General features: G+C 39.8%; 1 long non-coding RNA gene across 2 annotated transcripts in view; it reads left to right on the top strand.

Moving 5' to 3' along the window:
- Positions 1–7,054, top strand: part of LOC143434804 (uncharacterized) — a 35,163-nt gene extending 28,109 nt beyond the window's left edge. Inside the window, exons 7-8 of one of the 2 annotated variants that reach the window (XR_013104565.1) lie at positions 1,023–1,078; positions 3,011–7,054. This is a non-coding gene — a long non-coding RNA (uncharacterized LOC143434804). The remainder of the gene's footprint in view (positions 1–1,022; positions 1,079–3,010) is intronic. The other variant, XR_013104564.1, reaches the window with a different exon arrangement.
- Positions 7,055–23,443: the final 16,389 nt, after the last annotated feature.

The raw sequence follows: 23,443 nt of genomic DNA, 5'->3' as shown, positions 1-23,443 counted from the left end.
GGAAGTCAGAGGCACTTCCATCTTGGTGAAACAAAAGACCTAAAACTCATAAAGAAGTTCATCCAAGACACATTCTCCTCATTCATAGGAAAGGAAGTTTTAGCCTTTCCATGTCCTTACACCTCACAAATACTATCATAATTTTTTCTGTCAGGTTTATCTCTCAATGCTTATCTTATCCTTCTATTAAATACAAACACATACACACACACACACACACAGAGAGAGAGAGAGAGAGAGAGAGAGAGAGAGAGAGAGAGAGAGAACAAGAAACATGTGGAAGCATGGAAATATAGCAAACCCAGAGATCCTTACCATATACCTCTCAATTTAGTACAAATTAAAGGGATAAAAATATAACAAGAACATTGGAGGTCTGTGAGATAGCTCAGTGGGGGGAGGTGCTTGTCCCTAAACTTGATGGCCCGAATTCAAAGCTCAGGCCACACACAGCAGAGGGAGAGACCTGACTCACATAAGATTTCCTTTGACACCCACATGCTTGCTATGAAGCTTTAGTTCTTCTTCCAATTAAATAGAATAAAACAAAAAGCTTCAAAAAGAATAGTTAAGTCATAAGATTGCAAGGAATAAAGGCATGACTGATGGATATATTAAATGGTATGTGGGAAATAGATCTTGTCAGATGTCTACCATATAACAGATGCACAGGACACATTCATGAAAATTGATCAGACACATTCCCATCATCCAAACAATAGAAATAACACAAACAGCACTTTCTAAACACAAAGCATTGGTTAAAAATTAATAAGTACCTTTTAAAGGTCAGCACATATGTTCATTTGTTACCCTCTAGTCCCGAGGATTGAACCAGGGGCTATGTTCATGCAAACACTCTACCACTGAGCTATGTCCCAGCCTTTACATTTCTAGCAAGTATACTTTGTTAAATAGTTCTTAGATCAAAGGAATAATTAAAATAACATTATTTCCATTAGGATAACAATAATATATGTATGCATGTTCTTGTACTCAGTAAAAGAAAACCTTCTTTTCAGTTTTCATCTATCAGGATACACTAGGGAAAGCCAAATGTTTTCAGATGTCCGTGAAGGTAAGTACATTTATTCTGTTTCTCATATTTATATACCTGGCTTGAAAGGGCTCTAAGTTTAGCTATCAAAACTCTGTCCTTTGGCTTCTGTCCACTTTTGTTCATTACTAGAGTGGACTAAGTAGAATGTTGTCCTTTTCTTGCCTCCAAGTAAAATGGAGTCCTTAAACTTGTCCGAAGTCTCCTGCAGTGCTCAGAACTGCTCCAGAGGAATTCTCTTTTCTGGTCTTACCTTTCTCTCTTTTGTTTTCCCAACCAACAATGCAAAGTCATGCTTCTCTTGGCTCCACAAAGTCTGGGGATAGACTTGAACGCAACTCCAAGCCGTGACTTGCAGTTCAGTGAGTACCAGGGAAGGCGGGCAGAGATAGCAAGCAGGGATTGAGGGCAGAGTGGGGCTCTGTCTAGACCCTGTGGGATTTTCCTTCATTCTCTCTTCATTAAGAGTTCACAGGGTTCACAGGGGATTACCTACACCGCTCTAGGAAGGGAGCCTGTGACAGATTAGCAGTTCCCAAATCAGGACACTGCAATCTACAGCCTTGCTAATTAGACCATGCTAATTAGATTCAGGGTCTATAGCAGGACATTTGGAAAACTTTTGACCGGGAACTCCCTTTCTAGCGAGATGTGTACCACGTGTCCTGCCCGGCAAGTCAAAGGAAACATCTGAGGCTTCAGAGTTTTCTTCCCATTGTCTGACTCACCAAAGTGAGCACAGAGATTACTCCCAATCCCTACCAAGAAGGAAACCTGTGTGAACCAGATGATGCCACCAATCACTCAGCCATCTGCACCTTTGGGAACTCAGCAACCTGAGGGGAAAAGCTCTGGACACACCATTAGTGAGGACAGTGTCTAAATCGTTTTCCTTTCAGGAGTGGTCATGTTTTATGGGGATAAATTTCAGGCCTGGAGTGGTCTTGGTACCAGCTGCATTTCAACTCATTTACAGAAGCACAAACAAAGCTCTCGTTGTTGGTAACATTGTTTATTATTTCTGTAGACTGTTTGAAGCTTGGCGGTAGCCAAGATTCTCTAGCCTTCCTAACAGGACTGTAGCCTACAAAGTAGCCCTTTGTGACCTTTTAAAAAATAACTCTCAGTTCCTGGGTGTAGTCACAAGAAAATGTTACAGAGGAACCGCTTGAAAATACTTATTAAAAAAAAAAAAAACGAAGAAAAGTGTGCCTGAACAATTAAGAGTTAGACAGACACTGGCATTTGTCAGACAATGAACAGTGATGGCCTTTCTCCCATTATTTTAGATTGTGATAACTGCCATTGCAATAGGAGGTGCTATGAATAATAAGATCTCTATAAACATAAATGTGAGTGCATGTATGTACATTCTGTTATGACACCCTCCTTTCTTTCACAGTGTATTCCTATCATTACCATGTCCATAATCAGACATCTAGACGACACAGTAATTCTCCTTTGTTAGCCTTGGAGCAAAGGTCATAGAGGTTTATACAAATGCTTGCTAATTCAAGTATGCTTGTCTTTTATGTTTCTTCATTTTGATTTACAAATGAAGTGTGGAAGGTGATCTAAAAGTGACTTAAATGCCCACCTAAGTAATTAGGACTCAATAGTGCCATGTTCTTTTTATAATCCTATAGAATAGGAATTTCCACTATAAAGAGTGAAGCACTCAGTACAAAATTTTTCCCTCAAATGAGATTGCATATTCTGATTCAGCAGATTCATGTCCAAATGATTTTAAGGAAATAATTGCAGCTACCTGCATCAGTTAAACCATATATGAATGCTTGTCATATATAGGTAGAAATCCCCTCAAATAATGAAATAGAAATCATGGTAGATCGTGGCTATATAGAACTTTCAAGTTGACTTTGATTATATTTTTCCCACATATTAACTTTAAAACATTAAGTTGGTGATATTTTTTCTCATCTCATTGTCAAGGAAATTAAGCCAAGGATAAGTAATTGCCTCACCAAGATCCCCGCTTCAGTGCCAAGCCTGCCCTGACCAAGCCTTGCAAGTTATGCCAAGTCAATGCTGTCACAGCCTCTTCATTGGAAGTGAATCAGCAAAGCTGGCCACTGTTCCTGGGAGAAGGAATTGGATTGTACTCTTTATGGGAAGAGACACAAAGGATCTGTGGGTGTATTTAAAAATCTCTGCAGTCATTCAGTGATAGGAGATTTAAACCTAGGATGCCTGTCTTACTATACCATAGGGAGTTATTATTCAGAATATACACAAGTCCCTCAACGTTATATATGTTAAACACGTGACTGTCTTTTTAGCAGCAGTTTTAGCTATGTGTAAGGTGCATTTTTATAAAAAGGTTCTGCTAGGGACAGTTTGGGGTGGGCTAGACCTCTGTCCACTTAGCTGCATCCCAAACTCTGGAGTTCTTAGGTACCTCAAGGAAAGCCTCAGGTCTATTAAGAGTCATACTGGAACAAACCTAGACATGAGAAATCACACAGACATTACATGTGTTTATGTGTAATCATGTTTTCAACATGTAGTGTTGGTGAAAAAAACAGGTAAAACAAAGTATGTGTGCTGTGGTCCCTTTATTATAAACAGAGAGTCTCTCACACATACAGGAATAGAAGCACATAAAGAGAGATGAGATATGAATGCTTACTGAGCAGCACAGTGGTGATGAGGTGTTATATATATATATTAATAACTTAATTTTATTATAATAATTTATTTAGTAAATCATTTAATTTATTAATTTAATAAAATAAATTAATTTTGTCATATTAAATTTAATGCTTAAGTCTTAATTTATTAACATAAATTGAGATAATATAATTAAACAATAATATTACTGTGCATATCAAACTTCTCAATCCTGATTTGAACTTACAAATCTTGTTTTTTTCCTTCTATCAACTATAATTCCCCAAACCACACCATACTAAGGATGGAAACATCATTTATTTGCTACAGAGACCCCTGCTTCTCCCATTTTAGCCCTTTTTCTGCCTCTTACATGGAGGTGGACATTAAGGCACCGTTCACTGCATTTGTTCCAGTTTGCTGGTGAACAAAGTTAGCCCACATGTAGATAGCATTCTTTTATCACAAGTGGAAAAGTGGAGTCACCGATGGACTTTCATTACCATCAGTGAAGATTTTCTCTCTCTGATTAAACAATTTAGTTTTTCTTTTAAAAGTCACCAAAACAGGCCGGGCAGTGGTGGCGCACACCTTTAATCCCAGCACTTGAGAGGCAGAAGCAGGTGGATTTCTGAGTTCGAGTTCGAGGCCAGCCTGGTCTACAGAGTGAGTTCCAGGACAGCCAAGGCTATACAGAGAAACCCTGTCTCGAAAAACCAAAATAAATAAATAAATAAATAAATAAATAAATAAATAAATAAATATAAAAAAAAAAAAAGTCTCCAAAACAGACAGAGAGACTCAAAAACCCCATTTTCCATTCAAATGAGCCAGATAGCATCCACAGGTTTATAGAAAGGTATAATGAGAAAAAACACAGCACTGTGTCCTTGAAAAGGATCCCGGAGGTTGCGCACGGGGACCTGCGCGGCTGGTGGGGGAACAGACACGGCAAGGTCGAAGTTTCTGCGATTGCAGAGCTCAGAAGAACAAAAGTGCTAGCTCTTCTCATGCGGGCCAAGGGCACATGGTTCCTTTCCGCCCACACTAGTCTGTGCTTCCTTGGGAAGACAGTCCTGAAAACTTCCAACAGCCGAGAGAGCCTTGGCATTTCCAGGTAATGATTTTTCTTCTCATGGGAACATGGCTTTGGTAGTCGTGACTGTCATTCTTCAGTACAGCATGCCAGGGTCACAGTACCCTTCTCTGGAAGAGCTGCATGCGCCTAGTCAGGATGTGTAATGCCTTCAGTCTCCCCCAAGGAAGCTATACTTATATTTGTATTCATTGAGGTCATACTTTTCTTTGGGGGTAAGAGTAAAGGGGGTGAGATGCCCTTTATTTATGTAGGGCTTTCCCACAGTCTCAGATCTAAAACTATGGGTAGAATTTCATCTGGTCTCCAGTGGTCAACTCAGAGAGATGGACCCTGCGGCTTGGGACAGACAGAGACCATTGTCACCATCAAGCGGAGAACTAAAGCTCTTCACTATTTGTTTGTCACAGAATCACACAGGAGATAAAGGGAATATGAAATGTTTTACTTGTTGGTGACAGTCTCCTTCTCACTGGAGTAAAAAGGACTGTAAATATTTAAGACCCCCAAGTAAGAGCCGGTCTGAGTTTGGCAAGTCTCCACAACTCTGACAACACCCGGCTCTTTGCAAGCTGCTTTATCTCATAGGATTCTCGAACGAGCCAAGTGGTTAGCAAAAATGAGAATAATGGAGGAGGATGGGGCACCCGGGAAGAGGAAGGAGGACAGGCATGGAACCTGAGCAGAGATTCCCTCCTTGCTTTGTTCATCCCTAGACCAAAGACACAGGACAGGGGCACTAGAGAGGTTTGGCAACAAAGCCTCGAGTAGAAACAAAGTAAACCTGAGAACATTTAAGGGACAGTAAACAACAAAAGAGGCATGGCAGACAGTGGGCAGAAGAGACAGGACAGTGGACAGCAGGGCAGGATGGACAGTGGACACCCTTAAAGGACAACAGATAAAGAAACCTATGGTGAACTGGAGAGACACTAAGCAGGCAAAGGCATAGATGACCCAACTTCAATCCTGAAGATCTACATGATGGAAGGAGAAAACTGGTTCCATCACACTGCACTGTGGCTGCTCCCAACCGCCATCAATACACACACAGATGCACTTTTAAAGAAACCTGCGGTTATCTACAGCCTAAACAGATCCCTAAAACACACAGCACGATAATCTCTCATCACTATACAATAAAAGTGGAAATTAACTAACACAATCAAAATTTGAAAGCTAAAATAAAAATATAAAATGAAAAAAAATGAGAATAATGATGTCCAGACAGTTAAGTGTTGGAGCAGGGGCAATGGTTCCTGTGCTCGGAGAGGAGTTAGTCATTCCCATTCTTAGTTCATTGCAGAAATAAGTACGGAGATCTTACAGATAGAGAATAATCAGCTTAGAAGAATCTAATGTGAATTCTCACAAAAACTACTCTGTTAAAGGGCAAAAATGTTGTGGTCCAGTTAACACACTGTCCTCCTGGGAGCTGGCGTGTTCCTCCATTAAAATCTTCTGACTGCTTCTTTGCATTCAGGTTTCTGGGTGCAACTGTGACTCTCAGCTGGGAGAATGAGAAGTCTAAGCAAACAAAAATGTTTATTCTTAGGCATGCATCCACAAGGAAGGTGATGATTTCCATGTTGCTTGATGCCGTTGTCAGAGTTGCTGAGAGCAGCTCCCATTTAACGTGTCCTTACTGTGGTCAATGGGTTTAAGATGCAAAAAAAAAAAAAAAATGAAAGTCTTCCGTCTGCAGAGCAAATGAGCATCTAGTTGTGTTGCAGAGACTTAGCTGGATTGAGAGAGAGCTCACAGACAGCCAGTCGTCAGTGCTGCTGGGACAACTTTTCCTATCCCAGAGGCCACCTACGCATATGTAGGCCATTGGTGGCTATTTCTTTGGGCATGTGACAGCTTTCTCTCTTATTCTTGTTTCTCATTGCTGATGGACTGAGTCCCTCCAGGTCTCTTTCATTTCATTGTCTGTAATCTGCCTAGGATCAAGCAGCATCTGCCTGCCTTCACTATTCATTCATAGTTTGGGGCTGCCAGGGTTCCTCAGCAAGCCAGTGAGTTGCTCTATTCTGCTTCTCTTCTACCTATTTGTCCTTTGGTCTGTGTTCTTCCCTTCTTGTGGAAATCCCTCACTTGTCTCTTTGCCTCTATCTTTTTCCCCTGCAAAATTCTCTCTTCCGAAAAGGCTCGGCCCACAAATTCTATCACTGCCAGTCAAGACCTTTATTGATAAGAGAAGAGAACAGATAAGATTGCTTGGGAAGAATAAGTGAGACCCCCATCTCAAGACACAAAGTAGTTTTAAATCACAAACTTTATCAAATATATCCTGTGGTGATTGACTAAAAATGTCCCCTCCCCCCTTCCCCCTCCCCCCAGGCCCCCCCTCCACAGGGAGTGTCACTAGGAAGTATGGGCTTGTTGGAGGAAGTGTGTCCCAGTTCACTTCCTACTTCCTGTGGATCAAGATGTAGAACACTCAGCTCCTTCTCCAGCACCATGTCTGCCTGCTCGCTGCCACGCTTCCCATCATAGTGATAATGAACTAAACCTCAACTGTAAGCCAGCCCCAGTGAAGTGTTTTTCTTTATAAGAGTTGCCAGGGTCACGTTTCTCTTCACAGCCATAAAGCCTTAAGGCATATCTCATACATTTTGAACAGTGTGTCTCCAGACACTACTACGTACTCATATTGATAGAATAAACCACATTTGAACTAAGAAAGAGCGACTGGTTTTCAGGAGGAATTTGATGGAGCCCTTAAGAAAATGACATTTTAACAAATATTCTCTATAACCCAAAATAACTCTATTCTCTTTAGTTCTTTATTTTCACAAATGGAAAACTAACTTTTAAACATTCCTATTCTTGAAATAAATCCTATGATGAGTGTGAAATTTTGGTTCTTCCTTACATATTAATTTTGTATTTTTGATGCCACTCGAGGGCTGTCCTTAAAGGTTTTGGGGTGTTTCTTTCCCTTTTGTTTCTTTGAAGTTTCAAAGTCCTTCACTGGAAAAGCTCAGTCCTGAGCACCTGGGTGGGAGCTCGTCTGGCAGGACCTCCTTTCAGACCTGTTTGTAGTTCCGGTAGAGATAGTTTTTTTTTTTTTTTTGTTTTGTTTTGTTTTTTTTTTTTTTTTTTTTTTTTTTTTATTACTTTTGTCAGAGAAGCCTAAAACGAATTCTACTTCATTTTTTTCATTTTTAAAGAAAAGAAAATCCAGAAACAGGATTTTAAAAATGAACTCCCCAAAGTTTTGTTAAAAAGCCTCTTTGCTTTTTGTGAAGTATATAAAATATTATATAGTCTTATAAATCAAGCCTTTTAAAATGATTTTCCAAGAACATGGATCGTTTTAGCCTTTTTGAGATGTTCACTGGGTAGGCAATGGTTGAGTTTCATAAAAAGAATCTGAAGAGGACAAGTATTATGTTTCAATTTAGTAATTTCAAAGATCAAAGCCAAGAGGTAGTCTATCTCTGAACCGAATGTGGAGCCCATTAGGCCGAGAGGCTCTTTAAGAAGGAAATATGGCCAAAGCCCTTGCACTTGATTCGGTCTCCATGACAAGAACACAGACAATTTGTAAGAGCATCATAACATTTTATTTTTAAGAAACATTTTTAAAAACATTCTTTTTCAGCTAACCCCACTAGACCAAATACATGTTTTCATTTATATTGAAAGGTTGCTTCTGGATTGCCTTTGATCAGACTAGGCCATCCTACAGTAATAAAGTAACCCAGAAACAATCATGACTCTGAATGTAGGTTAAAAAAAAAAACAAAAAAAACAAAAAACAACTGCTGGGGAACCTCAGGGTTCCTCAGGCCATGCTGTGTGTAGTTGGCTGGAACGCCCTGTGTTCCTCCAGCCGGAAGTTAGGCCCAGCTGCTCAGTAAAGGCCTCTCCATGGCTCCTCACAGCATGGCCCCAACACACGAGGAAGTCCTTGGGTTTCCAAAACCACTTTATTGACATGGCGGATGGTGGATGGATCTGGATGCACACCCCCATAAAACCCAGGGCAGACCTGAGTTAAATAGGGAGGGGGAGAGGGGGTAAGGGGCTGGGGAAGAATGCTTAATTGGCTCCACCCTCTGGCCTTCAGGTATTTTATTAACATGTAAATCTCTCTAGGGCCTGAGGCCTGTATCACACCCTCCACCTGTGTACAGTGACTGAAGGGTGAAGGTGGAATGGAGATTAGACCTCGTGTTAGGCCCGACATCTGAACAACAAAATTGATAAAATTCTAATACAAAAAGAATTCTATCTATGATTTAGAGACTCAGGGATTTGGGCAGTTGCCCAGATTTTGCTTAAGATTTTGCTGTGTTACATTGTCACATAGGCCCCTGTAGTTCAGCTGAGTGACTGTTGGTCAAAGTCAGTTCCCTAAGTCTAACCCATTTACACAGTGAGCTGTGAAAGGCTAATTTCTGTTGAAGTAAGGCCTGGTTCTGCCTCCCTGTGCTCCCAGAAGTAAGACTCAGACTCCAAATATATTTACAAATACCTTGGCCATATAGCCAGGTTTATCTCTTACTAGATCATAACTAAAATAACCCAATCATTTTAACCTACATTCTGCCACGTATCTGGTTACCTGTGCTCAGGTGCCATGAGTCCATCTCCTCACATCTTCCCAGACTATCTCTTGCCTTGCTCTCTCCCAGAATCCTTTATCCTCCCGGATGCCCCGCCTCCCATTTCCTGCCTAAGCCACAGGCCATAGGCTTTTTAATTGACAGGCAATGAATCCATACAACACATAATATATTCTCTCTACAGGTTTCTGTTAGGTTTAGGAAAAGAACCTAAAACAACAGTATAAAGGTACTGAGCACACTCACTCTCATGTGAGATCCTCTGAAGGTATTTTCTCTAGACCCAGCTAGACTTGTAAAAGCAGAATCTCTGTTGATTCTCTTTTGAGAATTTTTGTTGAGACTCTGTGGTCATCATTGAGTCTTTCTAGTTCTGGTACTTACTTATACAGCACAGGACACCTCCTTGCAGAATTCATGAATAACCTGGCCTATTGCTGCCTTCAAGATTTAAGGTTATGATTTGTTTTATCTCGCTTGGACTTTGCAAACGAGGAAGGACTGGGGGGTATAAGAATGTATCTCAGTTTGTAACTTTGTGAGAGTATGAGTTTCCCATTGTAATTTTAGTTTTGATGTTTAAAGTGTGAATTATATCATCGAACATGGTTTGGACATCTCTACAGTAAAGACGGTCTCAAAACTTTCACTACATTATCTTTTGACGGATTTGAGAACTTACACTAACAAAAAATAAATTGTATTAAATAAAGCTTTCTATAAATGTCACAAAGATAAATGAGTTGTTTTCATAACTTAAAAATGTTTCTCTTCTGGAAGCACTTTTAACGTAAATAAGGATCAATCCCCAACCTCCATTCTACAGTGTTTCTCTAGTTTGAACTACATTGGAGTGAGTTTCTTTCCAAACTTTAAAGATATAGTCAGAGAAGCCTGAAATATTTGCTTTGCTTTACGAATGTAAAAACAACTGGAGTGCATTAGGGAATCCATAGTTGTATATCCAACACACAGACTTTTCCTTGGCATAAAGAGCATTTGGAGGGAGCCATATAGCTGTCATTTGAGGTCCGTGGGTTGACCTACTGGGTATGGCATCAGGGTTATATATGGTAGCTGGCTTGGCCAGCCTGACACTGGTACAGTATTTATGGATTCCAGCTTTGCTGCTAGATTCTCTACAGTCTCAGGTAAGTGACAGCTGAACCCTGAGAAGTAACTTTACTATTAGAGGAGTTGCAAAGTCTTGCTTTAGTCCAAATAATAAATAGACAAACAGATGAAGCTTTCTAAAAAGTACAAAAACCATTCGCCTTACATCCCTCTTCTCTCTCTCTCTTCCTTCTTGTCCCTCAAGTCTCTCACATCCCTCAAATTCCTGATGTTGCTCTTACAACATGGACGGTAGAAGTTGAGGATGAACAACAAAAAGTTAAAAAACACTCATTTTTTTTGAACCTGAAAATGTTTGATTCCATATAATATATTCTGATCAGTGTTTCACCTCCCCAACCCCTCCTCACTTCCATCCTCATCTATCCAACATCTTTCTTTTAGATGATAAAGCAGGCAAATAAAAGTAAACAAAGCAGCATTTTAAAAAACACACATACACACAGACATACATATAAAACATAAACACACAAACACACAAAACCTATAAATATACAAAATCAGAAATCATAATATACAAGCAAAAAAACAGTAAAGCACAAAATGGCCAAACAAAGAAACATGAGACAAAAAAAATCTCCAAAAATTCAGTTGAGTTCATTTTCTGTTGGTTTCCTACTGCTTGTTAAGGAACCTGCCCTTTGGTGTGGTTTATATGCCCTGTGAGACTCCAATGGAGAAAACTATTTTTTCTTTTGTGAATGGTTGTCAATTGAAGATAGATTCTTGGTTAGCGATGGGAGCCCATGTCTGCTTTCCCTCCCAGCCCTAGGACCCCGTCTGGCTTAGATCTGTACAGGTCTTTGCTTGCTGCCAAAGTATCCACCTTTCAAAATCTCTACAAAGTAGCTTACTTTTAAGCTATTCTTCATCCACAGCAGTGGTTCTCAACCTTCCTAACATAGTGGCCCTTTAATACAGTTCCTCATGTTGTGGTGACCCCCAGCCATAACATTATTTTCATTGCTACTTCATAACTATAATTTTGTTACCATTATGAATTATAATGTGAATACCCAATGTGTAACCCCTGTGGGGGTAATGACCCACAGTTTAAGAACCACTGAAAAGCAGAAGGTACTGGTCTCTGCAATGCCCTGAGACAGAAGCCAAACTATGACAAATCTACTGACTAACAAGAAAATCAGTTCAGTAACACACCAGTATCTTCAACACGAGGGAAAGGACCGATCTGGAAAGGATTCCTAGAGATCAATACAACTGTAAGATGTAAGACAGATCATGTGACAACAGAGATTTGGGAGAAGCCTAAATCATTATAGAACTTCAGGCTGGCAGCCAGGGTCTAAGATCTCTTTGGAAACTGGAAACCTGTAAAAAATATATAATTTATTTGTTAAAATTGTGTGTGCTTCTTGGGAATGGGAACTTTCAATAAATATATGTGAAACTGAAGATTTAATAAAAGTGAAATCAGTTTTATCCTCATTTTGAAATATTTCTTTCTAGTTGACAATTTGTTTTTCAACATTCTGCCAAGGTAGAAATCTAGAGGGACAGAAGACTCCAGGAGACGCCAGATGTGGTCATGACAAACAGCAGTCCAGTTCCCAATGTTCGCAAATACTTAGACAACCAGACACCAAGCAAATGTAGAGAGAGAGACCCAAGGGCATCTGCATGATTGGTGTGGGCAATATGGGATTTAGGGAAGGGCAAGGTGACCACCGACAGGAGAAAATACAGCCCAATTGCCATCTTAAAGCCCATGACTGGAGAGAGTTCAAGTTCTCAAGAAAACTGGATTTAATAGTGAAGAAGACTGCAATTATAATACATAAGTTCTTTCCATTAACAAACCAGAGACAAGCCTAGGCAACTCACACTTTGTCAGCAGTTATCAAATTAAATAAAGGCATGGCGTAGAGTATCATAAAGCACAGATAGGAAGAACTCCCTCTTTATAAGCCTAAAGCATATTAAGAAAAGGCATGAAATGTACAGAACAAAAGCACAACAGTGCTGGCCTTATGTAAATAAAGGGAGAAGAGTGAGAATATGTACCCTATTTGCATATGCATAAGAAATCCTTGGGGGAAAATACACAAACGTAGAAACAGATTTGCCTGTGGTAAAAAAGGCTTGAAAGTGAGATGCAGGAATTAGGACCCATGATTTCACATATACCCTTCTATGTTTTGAACTGTAGAACCACATGGTAAGATGGCCTTTTAAAATAGGTTGAAAATAAACACATCAAAGGCAAGACTGGTTCTTGTGACTGCTGTCAGCATCAGTTTCAGAGGCTATTCCACATGCCTGGTCACCCACAGTGACACCTGCTGGTGATCACCCACATTGTCAGGACAGTAGTTTTCAGTGCTGGATTAATTAACAAGTGGGCCATGAAATCAGGTTTAAGCAGCTCACCCAGCATTCACAAGAAACACTGAAACAGAACACAAAACAACTGTGTATATAACAAGTAACAGAAACACATTAGAAACAGCACCACTGTATAAACCTCTTATTATTTCTAACATGTGTTTTTGAGATAACAGTTCCTTTTGACTGCTTAAAAAATATTCGAGGAGCTAAGAAGGTTTTCACTGCTGAAAGTGTTTACCATACAAGTGAGATGCTATGAGTTTGAGTCCCCAGCATCCATATAAAAAGCCAGGTGAGACGAGTTGCTGTGTGCTTTTAATCCCAGTGCCAGGGAAAACAGAAACAGGGAAAGCACACACACACACACACACACACACACACACACACACACACCACACACGAACTTAGCTTAAATGCTCAGTGGTGCTCTTTCTGAGCCAATCTAATCTCCTTGAGTCAATGGCTCAAAAAGAAGAAATTCCCATGGTGGCCAGGATTTTGTCATTGGAGGTAGAATTCTCACCTCCAAAGGCTGACACCTCTACTTGATTCTGCTACTTGATTCTGCTATCACGGGGCACACAGTCTATGTCATGCAGGCTTCAGGATATATGCCAGGATACATGAAACATACCTGTTACCCCTGAATACCCACACCAGGTGCAGTGCTGTGAAGTGACCGGAGCACACTGGACTGCACATGCAGTACCCGAGAGAACAGAACTGCCTGATCTTCGGAGACTCCATGACTGACCTCCTGCTCTCACTGAACCAACAGCTTGATATAAGGTCACACCATCAGCATTCCTCTGCCCACATCTCTTTTTACCCCAGTTTAGCATCTTGCAAGATCCTGCTCAGGGCTGCATCCTCCATGAAACTTTTTTTTTAATGCCTGCAACATAAAATAGTTTCTCACAGGATGATTATACTATCTTGAATCATATTTCCTCTGTTGCAAGAGAGTGAGATTCTGGTTAAAACTAGATCTGAGTCAAGGGGGTAACCAAGCTTAACTAATGAGGAAGTTCACTAGTCAATCAGTCCCACAGTTGTAAGTTTTCAGAAGTTTCCTTTTTTTCGATGGGCAAGAATAAAAAAATTCCCAGGACAAGAAGGGCTAGCCTGATCAAGCTATATAAGCCATTCCTGAGGTTTGTCCAAAATGGAAAAAGTACTGAGCTCAGGCCATGGATAGTTTTATCAGCATTATCTGCAGCACCAAAGGTCAACAGAGCAGTATTCTTTAAATTCATAATCTCACTATGCAAAGTTAACACACCCAGAGAGGTATTAAGATTATGCCAAATATCCTACAGGTATCTTTAAACTTTTTCTAATTATAATGACAATCATTGTGAATTTCAAAAGTGATGCAACTCTAATGATATTTGTCCTGATACTTGGGATGGCTCCTAACTCTTGAATGCTGAGCCTCCTTCAGATAATTTGAATGGGTTATAGAGCATCATTCATTGTTCCAGATACCAATAAAAATCCTTTTGTATACTCAATATATTAGTAACATTTTTTGCTAGATGGTTAACAAAGTAGTTGTCTTAATTCCTTGTGTCAATGCTATTGCAGAAGCAGTGGTGCTAGCTATTAATAGAATTAAAACTGTTATACCAGCAATAGTCAAGCCTACTACCCTCTTGCTTCTGCTTAAAGCCTAACTCACTTCTTCCAGCACTTTCAAGCTTTTTTCAGAGAATCAAGGTTTTCTAATACTCAGGGCAGCGAGACAAAAACTGATTGATAGATCCCTGTAACAGACATGCCAGGTTTCAACACACTAACATAATTGGAAATTATACAGTCAATGCAACTTACAATAAATGCTGTAGAAGAGACAAAACCAATTTTAGCTTGACAATTAAAAGAGCCTTAAAACATGCACTAACCCTTGTTTGAAATCCAGATCCTGTCCCAACATTGTCTCTTGCTATCCTAACATCATAGCAAGCTACAGATAGCTTCCAAATATGACTCTGACAAAGTCCAGATCCAGTCTTCAAAAAGTAGACTCTTATTTCCCATATTGGATTGATTTCTAGACCAGTACATGATTGAGTCTTAAAAGCTGGGCACCTTTAAGAAGAATACAAAAGACATAATTTCTATTTTCAATTCTCTATCCCACAAGGTCTAAAAACTTGAGGCAAAGCAGCTTGTCCCATCTGGGGTATAGCCAAGTAAAGGTGGGTAAAAAAACATATGTCTAGTACAGCTCCCCAGTCACCCTGTCAGGGCACTCAGCAAACTCACAGGTCAGCATCTTTCTTTGTCTCAGCAACAATATGTCTCACCAATCTTTTTAAAGTTCCATGGGCTTCTTCCACAATACTTTGTCCTTGAGGATTATACAAAATCCCTGTAATAAATTGTTGACAAAAAGTCTCAACTGCTCAACTACAATTGCCAGACCCATTATTTTTTTTTTTAAAAAATTGGATATTTTATTTATTTACCTTTCAATGTTATCTCCTCTTCCATTCCCCCCCCCCAACACTTTATCCCATCCCCCCTCCTCCTATTTCTATGAGGGTGTGCTCCCATCATCCTCCCATTCCTGCCTCCCTGCTATCAAATTCCCCAACACTAGGAAATCCAAACTTTCAGGTACAAAGGCCCTCCATTTCCACTGATGCCTGACAAGGCCACCCTCAACTACCTATACAGGTAGAGCCATGAGTCCTTCCCTTTGTGTTCTCAGGCTGGAGGTTTTAGAATGGCTTGTTTTTTAGGACCATTTGCTTGAAAAATTGTTTTCCAGCCTTTTATTCTAAGGTAGTGTCTGTCTTTGTCACTGAGGTGGGTTTCCTGTATGCAGCAAAATGCTGGGTCCTGTTTACATATACAGTTCATTAGCCTATGTCTTTGTTTGTTTGTTTGTTTTTCAAGACAGGGTTTCTCTATAGCTCTGGCTATCCTGGAACTCACTCTGTAGACCAGGCTGGCTTCAAACTCAGAAATCCACCTGCCTCTGCCTCCCAAGTGCTGGGATTAAAGGTGTATGCCACCACTGCCCAGCTAGCCTATGTCTTTTTATGGGAGAATTGAGTCCATTGATGTTAAGAGATATTAAGGAGAGGAGATTGTTGCTTCCTGTTATTTTCTTAAACAAGGTGGTGGCATTGTTTGTGTGTCTATCTTCTTTTGGATTTGTTGGGAGAGGAATACTTTCTTATTCTTTCTAGGGTATAATTTCCCTCCTTGTATTGGAACTTTCCTTTTATTATCCTTTGTAGTGCTGAGTTTGTGGAAAGATATTGTGTAAATTTAGCTTTGTCATGGAATATCTTGGTTTCTCCATCTATGGTAATTGAGAGTTTTGCTGGGTATAGTAGCCTGGGCTGGCATTTGTGTTCTCTTAGGGTCTGTATGACATCTGTCCAGGATCTTCTAGCTTTTATAGTATCTGGTGAGAAGTCTGGTGTAATTCTGATAGGTCTGCCTTTATATGTTACTTGGCCTTTTTCCCTTACTGCATTTAATATTTTTTCTTTGTTTTGTGCATTTGATGTTTTGATTATTATGTGACAGGAGGAATTTCTTTTCTGGTCTAGTCTATTTATCATTCTGAAGGCTTCTTGTATGTTCATGGGCATCTCTTTCTTTAGGTTAGGGAAGTTTTCTTCTATAATTTTGTTGAAAATATTTACTGGCCCTTTAAGTTGAGAATCTCACTCTCTTCTGTATCTATTATCCTTAGGTTTGGTCTTCTCATTGTGTCCTGGATTTTCTGGATGTTTTTTGTTAAGAACTTTTTGCATTTTGCATTTTCTTTGACAGTTGTGTCAATATTTTCTATGGTATCTTCTGCACCTGAGATTCTCTCTTCTATGTCTTGTATTCTGTTGGTGATGCTTGCATCTATGACTCCTGATTTCTTTCCTAGGTTTTCTATCTCCAGGGTAGTCTCCCTTTGTGATTTTTTTATTGTTTCTACTTCCATTTTTATGTCCTGGATGGTTTTGTTCAATTCCTTCACCTGTTTGGTTGTGTTCTCTTGTAATTCTTTAAGGGATTTTTATGTTTCTTCTTTAAGGGTTTATATTCGTTTACCTGTGTTCTCCTCAATTTCTTTGAGAGTGTTATTTATGTCCTTCTTAAAGTCCTCTATCATCATCATTAGATGTGATTTTAAATATGAATCTTGCTTTCCTGGTGAGATGGGAAATTCAGGACTTTCTAGTGTGGGAGAACTAGGTTCTAATGATGCCAAGTATCCTGGGTTGCTGATGCTTTTGTTCTTTAACTTGCCTTTTACCATCTGGATCTCCTTAGTGCTACCTGCCCTGTCTTTGACTGGAGCTTGTCTGTCTTTCCTGTTATCTTGGTTGTATCAGAACTGTGTGGGGTGGGTGTTACTACTGGGGTTAGAGCTGAGGCCCAAGATCTGCTCAGTGCTTGGGCCCAGACCAGAAGCAAAGTCTCTCTTTTTATTATTCTCTCTTCTTCCTCTCCTCCTCTGTGCTGCTTATTTTCATTGCATTCTTTCTTCATGGGGGTAAAAATGTCAGCCAAGAGCTTGATGATTATATCCTGAAAAGTTTAGATTAAGCCAGGGAAACCTTTCACAGAACTGTCTTAGAATGTATCCGACTGTCCTAAAGTAGGTCATGTGCTTAACCCTCAACCCAGTCATTATAGCTAGGAGCTTAGAATCCCCACATGCTCTCCTCTGAAACTGATCCAGTCTGAATGGTACATAAGGAAAGGCATGTGCTCTTTTTAGATGTGCACATACCGTAACAGGGTGCTGTCCAATGGGAAAGATGGGATACTGAGAATTGAATGTAAAATGACTACTCCCTGATAGTATTTCCTTATGCAATTATGCATGTGAGGACAAGCAACTTGTGATAAATGTGTCAGACACTCCAAGGAGTGTCCTCCTTCTTAAGTCACTCCATCCAGCAGTCTCCACTCTTTGTCATGGTGTGTCTCCTCTCCAAATTTTATGTAGATCTCCCACTAATCAGTTCTACAGAGAACTGAGATTATACAAGTCACAATAATTGTGAAAACATTGAATTAATTGTTCTTACCCCCTAGATCTTTGTAAGCATTTTAATCACAATAGAAATCCATAATTTTTTTTTAAAAAATGCAAAACCCAAAGTACACTTTGAGGAGTGCCTCTCTGACCCCTGCCTTTGAGTGTGCTATTTCTCAGGGAACAGCATGTATTTACAAAGAAACATCCCTGCACATCTGGTGTGATCTTCTAGTTTCTCAGTTTGAGCCAAAAAAGAAAAAAAAAAGTAGAGTCATCTGTTTCTCCTTTCCACATTTTGAAATACAAGACTTAGGAAACTATTTTCTAACAGATGTCAATTTAACATCTTCTGGCTCCTCACTGATAGCCAGAAACAACCGCACTGGCAGCTCCCAAGACAGTTAAAACTGTGTTCACTTTGTAGTTGTCGGTAATATTTTTACTCTAGGGACCCTAGTTCCCTAACACATGAATGGATGCACAGAGTGGGAAGAGTAAACAGAGGAACATGTCTACGTGTCTGCAGTTAGGTGACAGTAGAAAAGTCAAAGGTTTCAAACTTTTTTTTTTTTTTTTTTTAAATCAGAAAGGCAGTGGCACAGGTTGCAGACTCTCTTGCTGCTTCTGGCAAAACACGTGTCACTATCCCTCATCTGAGTTTCTCCTGTGACTCAACACCAAGAACATTTGGAAGCAGAATTAAAATGCTTTAGCTGTATGTAAGACTACCCAACCACGTTCAAAGTGTCTCCCACATTCCTTCTCCATATTAACCCTTGATAGAATTCAAAGTGCAACAGTTTCTGTTAGGGGATTCTTGATGGAATGATAGATTGACATCTATTGTTAAAAAAAAAGAGTCTCAATGTTTGTCCTGGGATAGATTAGAATTTTTGTCTGCTTTAAGGTAACCTAATATCCAATAAATATTTTCCAACTTAACAATTTTTAGACTGAGCAATTTGGAACCTCTAGGTGTTTGGCGGTGGGTTTTTTTGTTTTTGTTTGTTTGGTTGGTTTGGTTTTTTCCCTTCCTCATTCTGGTGAGTTTGCAGCTTGTTTTACTGGGCATCACTGACCAATACGTCCTAGGCAACAACACACTGAAGTGTCACTTTGGGCTTGTGAAGGTCAGGATTGACATTCCCCTAAAGTCAAACCCAAGGCTGGATACTGGGTGTATACAATTAATCCTGTCCCACAGATCTGCAATTAAATAGTTACTCTTGTGTATCTTGGGTGACCCTACACAACTTACAAGACTCAACATGCTGACCTCTTTAAAGAAAGACACCATGAATTCAGGTCATCCACTTCTACAAAAAGTTGTTCTCCGCTCACATAACACAATTTGATCATATTCACAGAGCTACCGGCTCTTGTTCCTCTCCGGCTGGTCTCCGGCCTCTTTCCATATAGCACCTCTGTAGGAGAACTGTGAAGATCGGTTTATCTAAAGTAGGAACTCTGAACTGGACACAAACCATCACTGTGATGCTGGTCACACATGCAACTTTTTCAGCATGGGTGATAGTTGTGCACATAAATGCATTGTGAAAAGAGATTATTTCACGTAGAAACCCCGAATTGACTCCTTACAGAATTAACCTCTGCTTCCTTATTTGAAAAACAGCTGCCTTACTCCTGGCATGATAAATTCAGTATAATAATGATGTGCACAGAAAGCTCAGCGAGTATCTGGAACTTGTGTTTAGTCACTAAAGTGATCTCATGATATTTATCTCTCTTGAGACCAATAGGGAGAGCAGACTCAGTTAAGTACAACTTCAACTTTTTGAAGCTTTGTACATTAAAGGTAAATTTCTCAGCAGGTTGTTACTTACTATAGCAAGATGGGAAAGGGTCTTCCATGGTTGCCATGTCTTTAGCAGCAGGGTCTAATAACATCTAGATTTTTAGCCTGTTAGGGGCTGCCCTGAAGAAAGTGATGTCATGAATCCCTCTGGTGACAGCGTTCATGTGTTGAGAGAAGGGACATACTTCATATTTCAAATCACGTTTCCCCCTGTACAAATTTCATTTTCCCAATTTGTGAAATAAAAGCCCTAGAGGGTCGCACATATATTTGTGTGGCATTTTGTACAGAAGCTCTATGTCACGGAGACTGAACACAAGTGTCAGTTTAATTCTCAGGGTGAATCAACTGTAGATTTTAGAACGAGCCCCTCCCATTTCTCTCCCTTCCTGCCTCCCCTCCCATTATCTCTGCTCCCTCTTTTCAAATGTGACAGGCATTGAACACACAAAGAATATTTTCAGTTAATGGGATAGCAGATGAAAGGGATTCAAATACATTTTTTTTGCTTTGACCTATTGTGAAAAGAGGTGAAAGCTATTCCATGAAAAGTTAAGTGCTGCAAAAATATATTGACTTTTGGTTCACCAGAGAGTTATTAGGGGTTATGTCCAAAAAACTTTCTGACACACTAACAGAAGTTAAATAATTCCAATTTCAACTTTCAGAGTCTATTTACTGAAGCTTTTATTAAAAGTGGTTGTCATGTTTCTCCTTAGCAGAACGGACAGAGGGCAAAACACAAACCTCCCAAGCAACTGGTTGTCAGAAGGTATTTACTGAGAACATTAGGCAGCATGAGCCTCAGTCAGAGCAAGGGTTGTATGTCTACCCAGCTGTTTATACTCTATAAATAGCGAGAGTATTTATAGATAAACAGAGGAGCAGTCAATTATTCCACAGTTAGCTTTCTTTAAGAGTATTGGTTAAATTGACAAATCGTTTGGAAGTTTTGCTTCTTTGGGGAAGGAAAAAGAAGCCTTTGAGGCCTGTCATGTGGCTACTGGGCATGACACAGTAAACACTTAAGTTAAACCTGCATGTGTGCATGATCTTAGTGAATACCTTTTAACAGATATATCACTATCACATACACAGGCATGCATGCACGCACACATGCAAACACACACACACGTTTGCTTCTATGAATTTAAATATAATTATTCTCCTCTAAACTTTACTTATTTGGATCATATCTTTAAATCTTTTACTTACTTGAAAACTTCACACATGCATAGAGTATGTTTTAAGTGTTTTGATCAAATCTATTCTCCATACCTTTCCTCCAATTCCTTCTCAAATCCTCCTCCATTTTCTGCACCCAACTTCATGTAGACTTTTAAACAGCCCAATGAGTGCAGTGAATGCTGCCTGTGTGTACGTGGGTATAGGGCAATGTAATGGAGCATGCATTGCCTCACAGGAACTAACTCTCGCTCCTGAAGCAGCCATGAGTTGCCAATTGAGTCTCAGCTGGAGGGTCAGAGTCTATGAACCCCTCCCCTGATCTATGCTGTAATTATGGCTGGCAGGCCCTTGCACAGATCCTGTGCATGCAGTTGCACTTAGCATGCACTCATATGTGTGACCGTCCTGCCATTTCTGACAAGAGCTCTGCTGTAAACCTCCTCTGGCTTTGGTAGTCTTCCTGCTCCCTCTTCCTTGTTGGGATCTTACCTGATATTAGCATGGCTGCTCTCGGAACTTGATGAATAAAATTCAAAGCCATCTTAAACTCAGAAGCAGGGAGAAGGCCAGGATAGTTTTGATGCTGCAGTTTCATGCACTCTAAAGTAATTTATTTTCTGGGCAAGATAAAAGGCCAATGGTGATCTTCTGTATTTTTTGTATAACTCATATTTTTATGACAGTAATTATAATGTATTATCTAAGCAATTTAATAGTGAATCTAATTTTCTCAGCATAAAGGTTTTCACTATCTGCTAAGTGCATTCTCAGATAAATCTGCAATTAACTGTAGATTTGATTAGATTTTAGATTCTTATAAAGGTATGTATGACACCATGAGTAATACATAGATCAATAATTTGGACTAACTCCAAACTATAATTGTCATTGTTTTCTGGCAATACTCTTTATCCATCTGCTTTCCTATACCATTCCCATAGATAGTTCTGCCTTATCCCCACTTTCTGTTGCTCTCTTTCCTACAAAATGTATCATTCTCTGTTTATTTAAACCTGAAATGCTATTTATTTCCTTCTCCACCCTTCTCTTCTTTGCAGCTACCCATTTCTACCTAACAACCACTCAGAACATACTAGATCAGTACAACAATCATTTAAGTCCTTTATTAATTGTGCACACATTTTCAGTTGGAGAAGCTTTACTTTGGAACATGTGGTGTCAGCTGGCCTGACTCAAAATGGTTTGGTCATAGCTGCCCAATCACTGCTGGCACTTGCCTGGACTGTCCATGGGGGACCTCAGCCCCTCCCATGTAGATCTTTCCAGGCTCCTTCAAAGCACAGAAGCTGGGCATCACAGGGAAGTATCCCACGAGTCTCAGAAGGAAGCTGCAAAAGACAACCTTGTGTTAAGTTCTCATTGATTAAGTAAGTTACCAAATCAACTGAGATTCAAGACATACATATCTTGAAGGTATCTTTCAGGGGACAAGGAACAAAGTACTTGAGAGAAATTTCAACCTGTTGAAGTAGTTCTCCCTGTTACTCAAACAAAATAGTTGACATCACCCAATTTAACCAAGAAAGGAATGTATTTTGTTCTCAGGTTTAGAGTCTGAAAGTCTTAATGACACTACACTGTGGTTGAGGACCCTTGCTGTGTTGCTTCATGGTGGGTGTCAACATTGCAAGTGCCTGTGGGAAGAAGAGATCACATACTGAAACAGTGGACCAGGAGGCAAGGGATCTCCAGTCTCATTCAAATGTGAGCCCTCATTGACCTAAGGACCTTCTACCAGCCTCACCTCGTAAGTGTTCATCACTTCACATCACTACATGGAGCACCAAGATCATCTGAGAGCAAATTACATTATCTGCTTTGCCCTGTGTATTCAAATCAGCCCAGGTCAATCACAGCATCTCTAAAATATCCTTATGCTTTTATTCACCCAATCTTCTTGAGAAGAGCAAAAAGAAAGGATTGACAGTACTCGTGGGTTAGAAGGAGATGGCATTAGTCAAGCTCCATGTAGTCACAAAGGCAGTTTTGAATCAACTGAGGAACTGAGGGACACTGCCAGCATCATTTTTTCTTTTCCCATAGTTTCCCATGACTCCCCCCGAGACTCCCTTCTACCTTTTAGAGTGACTCTGACTGACTCTACATTGGAATTTATAAAGAAGAATAGTAGGCACAATTGGAGCTGCTTTGGGCTTATTTTTTTTTTTTAATGTGGAGTAGGAAAATCCAATTACTCTCTCTTTGAAATTCTAAAATTCTAAAAGAAAATTAAGATGTGGGGTTTATTAAATTTTCTTGTGGTAAATGTTTTAAATTGGTTTTTATACATTCTAAGTACATTTGCCCACTTTATAACCAATGCTGTTAAAAGCTTCATACCTGCTTTTGAAGGTATAGAGTATAGTTTTTCACTAGTTAGAGTTATTATGGAAAGATATCATTGTTTGTGGGGAGCCGACAGAAGGCGGCTATCATTCTTGCAGCCATCTTGAGCCATATACCCTGACAAGAGACTTGCTTACAATAGCCTACAACAGCTGAGCACACTCTGATAACATCTTGTTTTAGATACCCAGGATTTTCCCTTGGGTGTGTGAGACTTAAAGGT

This window comes from Arvicanthis niloticus, chromosome 17, assembly GCF_011762505.2.
Source record: "Arvicanthis niloticus isolate mArvNil1 chromosome 17, mArvNil1.pat.X, whole genome shotgun sequence".
In the NCBI taxonomy this organism is placed as follows: Eukaryota; Metazoa; Chordata; class Mammalia; order Rodentia; family Muridae; genus Arvicanthis; species Arvicanthis niloticus.
Note: the sequence above shows the minus strand (reverse complement) of the source record. Positions and strands in the feature narration are given on the sequence as shown.